The following is a 13,390-nucleotide window of genomic DNA, read 5'->3' as shown; positions in this document are numbered from 1 at the left end:
AATAATGGCAATATGTTATGCATCAATAGCAGCAACAGCTTTTCCAGGTTCTGCAGTCATTTGAACAAAATTGTAGAGACATCCAGCACACTCCATTTTAAAAAAACAAAAAACAAACAAAAACAAACAACAACAACAACAAAGTAAAAAACAAAATCCCAGAAAACAGCACAGTTCTGTTACTCTTGTACTTGGCACCATTTTTTTTTTTTTAATTAGCTTCTCAGTCATCATCTGGGCGGAAACCATTCTGAGCAACATCATTAAAAACAGCTCTGATAAAGCATGGTCACTACTATGTACCATAAAGCAGGTCCACATATGAGTGAGTACATATCATGTTTAAGACACAGATCTTTAGACATATCAGCACTAAACATTTAAATTAGAGTCACTGACTAGCATCCGCTTACCATTCAGCAGATAACCAGGTCCACACCAAGCGTTTCATATACAAAACCCATTAAGTCTCAGAACACAGCCTAGAGGAAAACAACACTTCCTGGATCCCACGAACCCAGCACTGCTCTAAATGCCTTGTAGACCTTCTATGAACTCGTTTCTAAGCACAGGAGTCCCTGAGCAGGCAGCACTGCTGACCACAGCACTGCAGTGAAAGCGGTCACTTGCCAAGCTGCAGAACATATGAGTATCAAGGCAGACTACCTGGAACCCTGAAAACCACATCATAGGAGTTCTAGCAAACTATTCCAAGTAGGAAAGAAAAGGCTCACAGAGCCATTTCCCTTCTGGTCATGTTATGCCATAATAAATGGCAATGAAAATAAGTATATTCAGAAAGTGACAATTTTAAGTATGTCATTGGCAAAGTGTTTAGCCCAACATCTATTTTTATAGGAAAAAAAATAAAATTCAAAATTGACCTTCAGGACTTTGAGAGCCCATCCCACGTGAAGGGTTACACTCTGGCCCTGGACACATGGGGAAGGGCCCAGGACCAGCACAGGAAGATTTGGTGGACTTTGCAGAGCCCCCGTTGAGGGCCCTACCCTGCCTGGGGAGTGGTGGGTGGATGGGGTGGGGGTAGGCTGGGGGTGGGGGAGGAGGGATGGGGGTGAGGGGAGGGAGAGAGAGAAGGGACTTGAAACAAGCTTGTTCCCTAACTAGAACTAATAAATAAATTTAAAAAAAAATTGACCTTCAAAATGATGGCTGCAATCTTTAAAATGGAGTCGAAGCTAAAAGTTATACCAGTGCCTGCAGTTCAATTCAAACTCCCACTGCTATGGCATGTGTTAACATGTGTGTGCAGTCACCCTGCTCCTAGGACAGTGTGGAAGACAAGGAGTTAAACTCCTAAACACTCTTGTATCACTTACCTAAAGACATTAATTTATTTTAGTACATAAGATAATTAATAACATCAATTCATAGTTTCTTATCCAGAAAACTAGATTTAACATATGTATTATACATGTTTAATCTTTTCAAGATCAAAAATAGTTAGAAATTAATATCTTAATATATTTTTCTTTTCTTTTTTTGAGACCACATCACATGTATCCCAAGGTGGTCTTGAACTCTCTATGTAGCTAAGATGACTCTTGATCCCCCTGCCTCCACCTCCTGAGTGCTGGGATTAAAGGCATATACCACCACCACCACCACACCTGGTTAATGGTGCTGGGATTGGAACCCAGGGTCTCATGCACATCAAATAGTGGAAAACTAATTTGAACTTGGTAAAGTAAAAATTGCTTTAAAATACTTATATATGTTCTGACCCTTAAAAAGTTAATGCCAAACACACCTCTAACCCCATATACTAGGGAGGCCAACCAGGAAAACCACTAGGGATCACAAGCTCAAGGCCAACACAGATAACTTAGGGGAAATTGCCTCAAAAAAGAAAAATAAACTTTATTCTTTTCTTTACTTATGAGCTCTAATTACAGTCACCAGGAAAAGCATGTAGAATGAGGGAGAACTAAATGCACACACCTAAATCACAGACTTGCCTATGGCAACCTTGCCAGGTTCCAGGTTCCTCACCTGAGGCTTTGATGACATTAGTATGGCCATTGTTAACATTAAATGAAATAAGGCATGGCTGACAACCGGACCAATGCCTCCAGGAACAAGTACTTCATGCTTTTCTGCTTTTATTAACCATCTTCCCCAGAAGCAACTAATTTGCAGGACTGTTAGCTCCTAGCATGCTAGGCTCACCACTCTCTGCCTTTTCCTTTCCCGTTTCTTTTCCTCTCACTCCACTGAGGTGGATCAACTCCTGGTTTTCATTACTAGCAATCTACATGTGTCTATCCACAGTATACCCACCCCTGACCTGCTCTGAGTGAAGGTTTCGAGACACAATTTTTCAGGAACTGTATCTGAAAAGAAGAAATGGGCCTGGATCAAAGCTGTGCTGTCGGGTCCAGCCCATAAGCTTTTGTGTGTGGTCTCTGGTCCCTTTTTTGGGTGTTCAACATTATTTTCTTTAAGGCCTTCCAGATATATGAGATAGGGCAGTAATTCCTATTATATAAATTATTACATCCTTGAGACACACCTAATGTTAATATGTAATTTTAGGTATGGTGGGAAACAGAGAAACAGCAATTTAAATAACCTGTATTATAAAGATGCCATGTGTCAAGGATCATACTCAACTTAGAGGAAACAGTTTTAATGCAATTAGATGGCATATGCCCTTTCAGAAAAGGTTGTTTTGTTTTTTGTTTGTTTGTTTGTTTGTTTGTTTTTTAAGAAACTACCTGCATCTGTTAAAAGCCTATTGTAGCAACATGGGGCGGCACCCAATCCTTCAACAAGGGCTCTTGGTCTACAATAAACTTCAGGTTCAGAAATGCCAGGTCAGGGCTGTAAAGATGGCTCAGCAGTTAAGAGCATTTGCTGCTCTTTCAGAGAACCCAGGTTCAATACCCATCACCCATATGGTGGCTCATAACCATCCGTAACTCCAGTTCTAAGGAATCCAATACCCTCTTCTGGCCTCCATTGGTACCAGCCTCCATGGGAACAGGCACACATATGGTACATAGACAAACATGCAGACAAAACAGTTATATACAACATTTTTCAAATGTTTAAATTTTAAAATTAGTAAAATAGTTCATTTTTTAATGCAAATCTGAAAGAAAAAAAAAGAAAGAAAAGTCAAATCGGAAGCCAGAAAATACTACACTTACTAATTTGTTGAGATACCTTTGGGCAAAATAAATTCAATTTCCTAAAACTTCTCATACTCATTCCACATATCTGCAATTTTTCTTATTTATGAGCATGCATGTGAGCCTGTATATGTGTACCACATATATGCAGGAATCCTCAGAGACCAAAAAAGGACATGGGTCCCTAAGAACTTCAGTTACAAGTGGTTGTGAGGCCAACACGTGGATGCTGGGAATGAAACGTGGCTCCTCTAACAGGGTACCAAGTGCTCTTAGCCACTGAGCCATCTCCAGCCCCATGTCTGCAATTTTACAATGAGAAATTCCCACAGCAAGCTTTGTAATGCATCACATTGCTCTTCATCATTCAAGTCCCCAGCTTCATCCTTAGAGTTAAATTTTAATTGTTAGTATAAAATGAAGAAAACCACAATATACAAAAATTTTTTGTATACAAAAATAAAAGTTCATCTTAATAGCCCCCCTGAGCTTGGCTCAGTTTCGGTTTGAGTGTACCTCCCCACATGCCCAAGACTGGGAAGCCTGGTAGCCAGTGTAGCAATTTTGAAATGGTGGAATCTTTAAAAGCCAGGGCCTCCCGGAAGATGATTAGATTCTAGAGAGCAATGTGAAGGACTAATTCATGGGAAGTACATCCTTGTTCTTACAGAAAGTCATTGTAAAAACGCACCATTAGCCTGGTATGTTCTGACCATAACTAACCACTCTCTGGTGGGCGAGGATCAGGAACAGGACCTTCATGAGGAGTCCCATATTCCTGACTGCCAGAACTATAGGGCAGACCTTTCTAAAGCACCAACCCCAGATGCTGTTAGAGCACATGAATCCAACTAATGCACAAAGTGTACCACTTGGCAAGTGTTGACTCTATACCCACAAACACAATATTGCTCCACACATTTCCACAAACCCTCACAGAATCTGTGCCTCCTGCCCTCTCTTTATCACCTCACTCACCCAGCCGACCACTGATCCTATACTTCAAAAAAAAACAGGTTTTCTACAATCATTTTTATTTTCTGTCTGGTTTCTGTCACTGTGATCTGTGTCCATAGCACAGAACACACCAAACTCTTACTGAATTGCCCCACCGGTAGATGTCATCTCAGTTGCTCCCACCTTGTGGTTATTACAAATGAATCTATCATTAACTATGCATGTTCAAACTTTGCAATGGACACAGGCTTTCGCTTTGGGTAAGTGTGCAGCAGAGGATGGCAGAGGATAGGAGCTGTGTGTTTGACATTTCAGGAAACTGACAAAACGTTTTACAAATTGGATATATTTCCCATTCCCACCACCAAAGGGAAGTTCTTCGCATGCCCTGAAAAACAAATCCTTTAACAGGTATCAGATCTGCAGGTGCTCTTTCCCCATCCGTGGGTTGTTTTTCAAAGTAAAGAACAGTTTACCAAATTTAACAAAGCCAAATTTATGAACTTTTTCCTGACCTTGATCCAGATATTACCTGAAAAACAGAGGTGCAGCCCAGAGTCACTGAGACTCTCCAGTTTGCTCTGTGCCTGTTGTGGTTTTACAGTTTATATTTAAGTCTATGATCCTGCAAGCCACTTCTTTATGTGGTACCAGGTATAGATTAAAGGTCCTATGGCACTATCCAATACCTGCTACTGGTATTCATTCTTGGGAAAGAAGACCACTTAGAAAAGATTCACACTTTCTATCTTCTCAAGACAAAGAAATGCTTTAAAATGAAAAGACAGCTTCTCTTGTTTGTAATGGGCTAAACAAAGATCACTGTCTCAATAAAATCTTTATACAAAAGAGATGAACCACTTGTGAGAATCCAAAAGTAAAATATTTACATTAACTCCAAAAACAGCATAGAAACAGAAATTTGAAGAAGAAAATTATCTCACTCAAAAGCAAATTTGTTTTTTGTTTAAAGAGTTTCAATAAATCCCCCTCACACACAAATTCCCAACATCACCATGTCACACCTGGAACTTGACCATAGGTTCCTTTCTCTCTCCACTACTCTATGCCTCTCAAACTTAATATTATGGGTAAGAAGGGCATCATCAATTAATTTCATTTTTATCTACCAAAAGAACACATCAGTTTTGTAACATTTTATTCAGGACATATTAGACAAATTAGCCCATTAATTCTGTCCACTGGCATAAAACAAAGTGCTTAACTGAGCCCATGATCATTAAGCCTATTAAACAGAACAAAGCAATACTATAGTTACCTTTCCAGTAATATACATACGGGCACACACACATACACACAGCCTTCCTAAAACACCTTTAAACTGCAGGAACATTTTTTGGAAATTCAATTTCAAGAGGCTGAGGGGACAGCTCACTTGGCAAAGTGCTTGTTCTGCAAGCATGAGGACCTGAGTTGAATCCCCAGCACCCATTTAAAAATCCAGGTGGTGTGAAATATGCTTATAATCCTAGAGCTGGAGGGGTGGATGTGAGTGGATCCCCAGGCTTACTGGCCAGCAGCAACCTTAGCCTACCTGGTGAGATTCAAGCCAATTAAAAACTCTGAGTAATAATAACACCTGAAGTTGACCTCTGACCTCCACATGTAAACATGTGCCCACACAAATATACAAGCAAGCACACACCAAAAAACTTTTCAATTCAATTTTAAGAACACAACACATTAGATAAATTCTATGTACCTAGTGCACTATACTGTCTTGGCTAAGAATAAGGTATTTGCCCTATCTGTGATTTAAAGGAGCCAGTCTACCAGTCTTTACAGCAGTTACCTGAGAGAGAAGCACTTTACGTCTGACTACCATAGTTTGTACCTCTCAGCTGCTATGACCTTGAAAGGACTTCAACTCTGTCACTGGTCTTTCTCCTGTAAAATGGATTACAACTCTGGCTCTCAGCAAGGATAGAAGAAATACATCACCCAAATTTTTTAAACAAAGGTTTAAAAAATGAAAAATTCTAATGTACCAGCACTCAGACAAAGTAAAGACAAGAAAATGGTATGAATTACAGCTAAGGCTAGTTCAACTCTTTCCTTGCCATTCTCATTAATTTCACTCAAAAAGGCTTACACTATAAAAATACTATATGTTATATAACATTAAAGATACATAAAAATGATGGTGACGAAAAACTAAGAGGGAGTAGGGACCTGATTGAGTGTGTGAATACACTCACACTGCAACATGAGGACCTGATTGAGTCAGTGTGTGAGTGCACTCACACTGCAACATGAGGACCTGAGTCAGTGTGTAAGTGCACTCACACTGCAACATGAGGACCTGATTGAGTGTGTGAGTGCACTCACACTGCAACATGAGGACCTGATTGAGTCAGTGTGTGAGTGCACTCACACTGCAACATGAGGACCTGATTGAGTCAGTGTGTGAGTACACTCACACTGCAACATGAGGACTTGAGTTTGGATCCAGCACCCACACAAGAAGCCAAGCATGGCTTTGCCTGCCTATAACCCAACACTGGAACACAGAGACAGGGTATCCCAAGAGCTTCCTGCCCAGCCAGCTCCACTGAAACAGTTGCACTAAGTTCAGGGAGAAATAAGGTGGAAGAGCATAAAGGAAGACAGCTGGTGTCCTGCTCTGGCTCTCACAGGTGTGTGATCAGGTGCATGCACGACACACCACGCACATAACACACGTATATATCCACACATACACACAAACACATACAAATAAGCATTTTAAATGAAGCATAAAAACAATTGCCAAGAGATATACAAGTTATTAACAACACAAATACAGCAGACTGGTGGACTTTTTTTCCCATCTACCTTCTGCATAAATCTTCTATAAGAGGCACAGAAGTTCTCTAAAATTCACAAGGTGGATTTAAACACCTCTGTGACACACCCAAACCTCCATATCCCTGTATCACAAAAGTTTCCCCAGGCAATGCATTAAAAGGGCAGAAAACAACAAAGCTAAGCTGATCTGGAGCCCCAGTCCAGGCTCTCTGCTGCTAGCGACACTGTCCACACCATTCAAACGTCAGCCTCAGAAAAACTACCAAATATGTGGATGCTAATATCTACTATATTTTCAAAAACAGAAAAATTTGTCATTTGTAGCACAAAAAGAACTTTTTATTCCTATTATTGGTCTATACACATACATATTTCCAGAACAAGAAATCCAAATTCTATACATTCCAAAAGTCAAAAAGTAAAATTCACCTTGGGCAAAAACTCAAAGATCAAAAATAATAATTATAATTATTCTAACCAAGTCACTTACTTAAAACTAAGACAGGTCTAGAGAGCTAGCTTTGTCAACAAAGTGTTTGCTGCATGAGTATGAGAACCTAAACTTAATCTCCAAAAACAATGTAAAAGAGTTGGGAGTGGTGGTACATGCTTGTAATCCCAGGGTCAGGGAGGTAGAAACAGGATGTTCATCAGAAGTTTGAGGTCAGAATGAGCTTTGCAGCCAGTTCCAGGCCAGCCAGGCAGGCCTATGTTGTGAGACACTATCTCAAAAAAAGAAAAGAGTGTCGTCTGGACAAGTGAAAAAAAATTACAGGGGATTATCACATATATATATATATATATATATATATATATATATATATATATAGCAATTGATGAAATTAGATGTCTTTGCCATGCATTTTTAATTAACATTATTAGGCAGAAGAAATGAATGTGAACTTAATTATGGTGATCTAATTACAGAATATCATACATACAAGAAAGTCTAAACTCACCATTAGACAGTTGTCTAATATACAAACATAAGAAGTGTATCTAAAGCCAGGTGTGGTAGCTCACCTGTAACCACAGCACTTGGAAGGTGGAGGCAAGGAGGACCCTGAGCTCAAGGCTAGTACTTTCTGGAAAAATATATATATGTGTGTGTATTCAATATGCATTGTGAAGTGGCTTACCAACTTTTCAAAGCTCAATAAATTTACAGTTTTTCCCTTAAAAGCATTCTACAATTTTGATACAACTGAAAATTATTGTTACCAACACTGCACATATTATTTTATTGCATATGTTCATACTAATTTATAAAATAAAAATTGTCAAATCTCTCTGCTTCAAAACACTTAAATTATATGCTTCAATATGTGGAATGCAAAACTTAAGAAAGGTGGTTTGTCAAAGTTAGCATCCACAGAAAGCTATTGAAGGTAACCAGCCAACGCTCAGCCCTAGAAGACATTTCAGTTGGAGGCAACAACAGCCCCAGAATACTCAGTTTCAAACACAAGACCAAATTGCCAGATCACCATAGGGTTTTTTATCTTCTACCGCCACCTGCTGGTACCACAAAATCTTTCAAAACACTATTCAACTGTGTGGAGAGAACCCCAGGGTTAGAGCTTCTGGTGATCTGATAGACTTAAAAGGAACAGTGAGAAAGGGTCCTGGATCTGAGCCTTTGTACTACAAAATAAACAAGGCGAGGTAGGGGTACATCTGACTGTAAGTATCCTTTATTTCAACCTCTTTATCTAACAAGATGTATTCATTGGCATCCTCATCTATAATGTACAACAGACCAATTCAGTTTGGGTCCATGGAAATTTAAGTCATTTTCCTACTCTTAAACACCAAGGCTAGTTTTCAGTATTATAAACACTATGTCAATGTCTAGCCCCTATGCTAATGCAAGCTGTGACAAGAAACTGAACTATCAGTGTCAATTCACTAAATTATAGCAGCATTCAATGATGGTACAATAAAATTTAAGGTTTATCTTTTAATAACTATTCATAAGCAAATATATCTTCCTTTTAAGTTTGATTGCTGATTACCTAAAAGCTTGTTTGACCTTCTCTGGATCTTAAAAACAGATTTTTGGGAGAAAAGATGGTTTTGCACTGTTCCTTCATGATGTCTCCAGCTCACTGTTCCTGATAAATCAAAATAGCGCGCTGTATTCACAAAAACCAGCCAGATCACTGAAGCTCATTTTAACAAGCTAGCCCAAGCTGGGTAACAAATAAAAGTGAAGCAAACACCAGGTACCACTGGAAAAAAACACCTCCAACACTGGAGAATTATTTCCAGACTTTAAGACTAGAAGTTAATTCTGTCACTCTCCTCTCTTTCAAAATGTTTCCATTATTGGCTTCTAGTTTTAAACTCACACTGCAGGAAAGTAGCCGTTCTGAAGTAAGATCTTCTGTGGCATGTGGCGCATGACGTGTGGCATACTCCGAATGTTGCACAACCACTGCCTCTGTCTAGTTCCAGAACATGCCCTGCACTGCGCCACTGCTTATCCACATGTAGAACTAAAGTTCCATATCTTTCCACTAACTTATTAACAGTGGGCAAGACACAAAAAGGAAACACCACAAATGGACCTTTCCATCTATCATTTATCCTCTTACTTCTGCTTTAGTTACATCAACGATGTCCCTTTGTCACCTCGGCCTCCTCTGTTCCAGCTTAAACTGTATGGCATGCTGAATCAAAGAATCACAGTGGAGGTTACCCTCTTTGGATAACTACTCGCCATTTGAGAAACAGCTCTTGGCCTGATATTGGACTTTCACAAAGACTAAGTGTTTGATATTGGGGCTATGATAGGCCTGAGCTGCCTATCTTAAAAGAATCTTATGATACTCCTAATCCAAAAAGTACTGTGTCATCAAATGGAAATGATGTATGTGTGGTCCAGCATAAGCAGGCCTAACAGAACAAGTTATTTCATTTAGTATTGGCCCAAATACTCAATGCTTCCTCCTGTCTGTGTAAATTTTTCTCAGCTGAGAGATGAAGGGTCCTGGGCCTCGTTGAGTCTGTGGCACTTGCAATCTCTATAGGTATGTGGGCGGCTCCTGATCTACAGTACCCTCTGAACAAAAATTAAAAAGATGCCTGTATCCCACACAAATACTCCTGGACAGAGGAGCTATTAACAATCAGGAAGATAAAGACAACATGATCACCCAGAAGGACAGGGAGTAGTTGTGCGTAACAGTGGCTTCTCTTCTCCAGACACTGTTCATCTGTGTGTGGGCCCATGAAAAAAATGCTGTTTGCTTCCTCTTCCTCCGGAGCAGTGGGCACTTTATACTCTGTGTACACTCCACTCTCCATACATAAAAATGCAGTCAACTAGTCTTGTTCTGCTCACTCTTCAGATAAAACGCTAAGACTTGAAAAGCTTAAACCATTTGCTCATGGTTACTAATACTAAAACACAGAGCTGAAATTTAAAGCCAGGTCTAGCAGACTCGAAAGCCAAGAAATAGACCCCTCATGGGATAACTTCCAAAATAAGAAGGTAGCATTAAAGACACTAGAGAGGGGGCCAGTAAAATGGTGGCACTAGGACAGTGAGCTTCGCAGAGTGAGGGACAAAACAGTATTCTGCAAACTCCAGATGGAGTAAACAGTCAAGTACAAACAAAACTGCTGACAAGAAGAAAGTGTTTGCTAACATCCATGGTGAGAGGGGGTCTTTTACAGAGAAAATTAAAGAAACCAAAGGAAGAAAAAGATCAGGCAACAGAAAAGTTTAAAAACTCCAGATCCCTAAAGAGCATACAAAATCAAAATAGTAACAATAAAAACATTTATAGAGGCTTATTTTTACACATAAAGAAATCACATACTTCAATATAAAAAAACAGAAAAGGGAAAGAACACCACAAATTATGTATGTATTAGATGTCTGTAGACAAACTAAATTGAAAGATCACTAGTTTTTCTAATGACAAACATGAGACCTACTTCTTAGTCGTATCCTTGGCAACAAAGATGAGTATTTGATGTTGGTGGGTTTATGTTAGAAATGAAGGCACCTACACTGTCTGTCAGAAGGATATTAGGAAGCATTTCTAGAAAATAGTTTGGCAATGATATTTATTAGCCTAATAATTTTGATCCTAATTATCTACGTAAATTATAAGAAACCCAAAAGTCACTGAGAAAATCCCCTGAATACCCAACAGGAGACAGTTCAATAAGGGCCCTGAGGAGAGAAAGCTGTTTGGTAGTTGGGGTCGTTGGGGTAGTTGGGGTAGTTGGACTTCATCTCGTATCTGTTCGAAGTCACTAGAGAATAAGTGGTCTCACTCCAGCAAGCTACAGGGTAACTCTGAAGGCTGCTGGGTGAATATACACAAAGCTCTGATATAGACACTAAAACTGTTTTCAAAGAACATGAAGAGCAGAAAAAATAATCAGCAAAGATTCAGGGCTTGAAAAGATCTACGTTACACGTGCTATAAACACATGGTGCGTATATGTACTACAAAAGGAGCCGATGTCATTTCCTGCCTTGTATGTTTTGGTATTCTCATGCATTCTAGAGTGAGCACATGCTATTGCTGTGCTCAGTAAAAGAAGTCACAGCTGCCGCTCCCCACACTCAGTCATCTCCTCAGCAACAGCATCCATAGAAAGTGCCTCCTGTACTTTCACAAAAAGAGAAGATATAAAGCTTACTCCTGTGTCACACAGAACTGTACTTCTAGATGACAGCTTGCTGGCTCAGAGCAACTAGATGACCACTTAAGACTTACTGTCGCTCTCTAGAGGCTTCAGCACAAACATCACGACAGCAACTGAAAAGGAAGCTCTATTTCACAGCCAGAGCAGTGGGACCTTCCCAGCAGCCAGCATCAGAACAGACAGTGCTACAAGGAGAAGCGACTCCACCTCTCACATACCAACTAGGGAAATTATATAATACAAACAAGGAACCTTGGACACAACCTTTTCTAAGTCAAATGGCAAGTCAGCCAATTTTTGTTAAAGGAAGACATTTTACCATTAACTCAAAAGAAGGCTCCTAAATTAGAAAAAAAAAAAATCTTTAAATCCTTTAGCTTAAAAAACAGTAAATACAGCAGAGGGTGGTGCTGCTGCTGCTGCTGCAAACCTTTAATCCTAGCACTCAGGAGGCAGAGGTAGGTGGATTTCTGAGTTTGAGATCATCTGGTCTATACAGAGTGCTTTGGAACAATCTTTTCATACACTATGAATATGTATTACTCTCATTGGCTAATAAAAAGCTGACTGGCTGGTAGCAAGGCAGGAAGAGACTGAGCTCGAAAGTCAGACTAGGAGAATTCTGGGAGAGGAAGGTTGGAGTCAGAGAGCTGCCAGCAAAATGTAGAGAAGCAAGATGAGAATGCCATACTGAGAAAAGGTGCCAAGCAAGCCACATGATTTGCTTGCATAGATAAGAATTAAGGGTTAATTTAAGTGTAAGAGCTAGCTGGTAACTAGCCTGAGCTATCAGTCGAATATTTATAAGTAATATTAAGCTTCTAAGTGGTTATTTGGGAACTGGCAGGCTGGAGAGAATGTCCATTCACATGAAGAGTTCCAGAAGTGTCAAGATGACACACAGAAACCCAGTCTGGGGTGGGGGGAGGGTAGATACTTGTCACTGACTATTCTTCAAGATACGGTTTCATAAACTGTCTTCACTGTTATAAAACATCTTCACTGGGATAAGGGAAATGATTTGTGTCCACACAAAAATATCTCCGATTGAGGTGTCCCAATTTTACCTGCTTTGGCATTCATAAACAATGTATCTAACCTTCCATATAACTATCAAATTAAATAAACATAATAAAATAGCTTGACAGTAATAATACCATAATTAACAAGACTAGCCACAAAAATCAACACTAAGAAAACAGGAATGGTATGGACAGGAAGAGTAAGAAAGCTGTCCAAGCATCCAAGAGCCATAATCCAGTCTAACAGACAACATAAAGAACTATCCTAGCAGATTATAGTTTAGTGCATAGATATAAATTCATACAACAGTCATCACATACTAAGTGCCTATTAAAGGCAGGTATTTCCTATTAGATATATTCCTAAAAGCAAGTGGGCAAAGTGCATTTACTATTCTACTTAAGAGAGTAGTGGCCTGAGGACAGACAATGCAGTGGCCTGCCCAAAGGTGCACTGTAGATCTACCTCACTTCAAGGAAGGAGATTTTGTAATCCGTATTGTCATGCGTATGTGCATGCATGTGTGAGTGAGTGTGTGTGTGTGTGTGTGTGTGTGTGTGTGTGTGTGTGAGAGAGAGAGAGAGAGAGAGAGAGAGAGAGAGAGAGAGAGAGAGAGAAACATGGTCTCACTATCTAGCCCTAGATGACCTGGAACTCGCGGTGCTGCCTGCCTCTGCCTCCCAGCGCTGGGATTAAAGGGGTGTGCCAGCATATGCAGATACCATCATTACTTTTAAAATCACATTCAAATTTTAACTTGACAGGGTTTTTATTCTATC

General features: G+C 39.7%; 1 protein-coding gene across 8 annotated transcripts in view; it reads right to left on the bottom strand.

Annotated features, from left to right (window-relative positions):
- Positions 1-13,390, bottom strand: part of Lmbr1 (limb development membrane protein 1) — a 135,048-nt gene that overhangs the window by 91,980 nt on the left and 29,678 nt on the right. The window lies entirely within an intron of this gene.

The sequence above is a fragment of the Cricetulus griseus genome, chromosome 8 (assembly GCF_003668045.3).
Source record: "Cricetulus griseus strain 17A/GY chromosome 8, alternate assembly CriGri-PICRH-1.0, whole genome shotgun sequence".
In the NCBI taxonomy this organism is placed as follows: Eukaryota; Metazoa; Chordata; class Mammalia; order Rodentia; family Cricetidae; genus Cricetulus; species Cricetulus griseus.
Note: the sequence above shows the minus strand (reverse complement) of the source record. Positions and strands in the feature narration are given on the sequence as shown.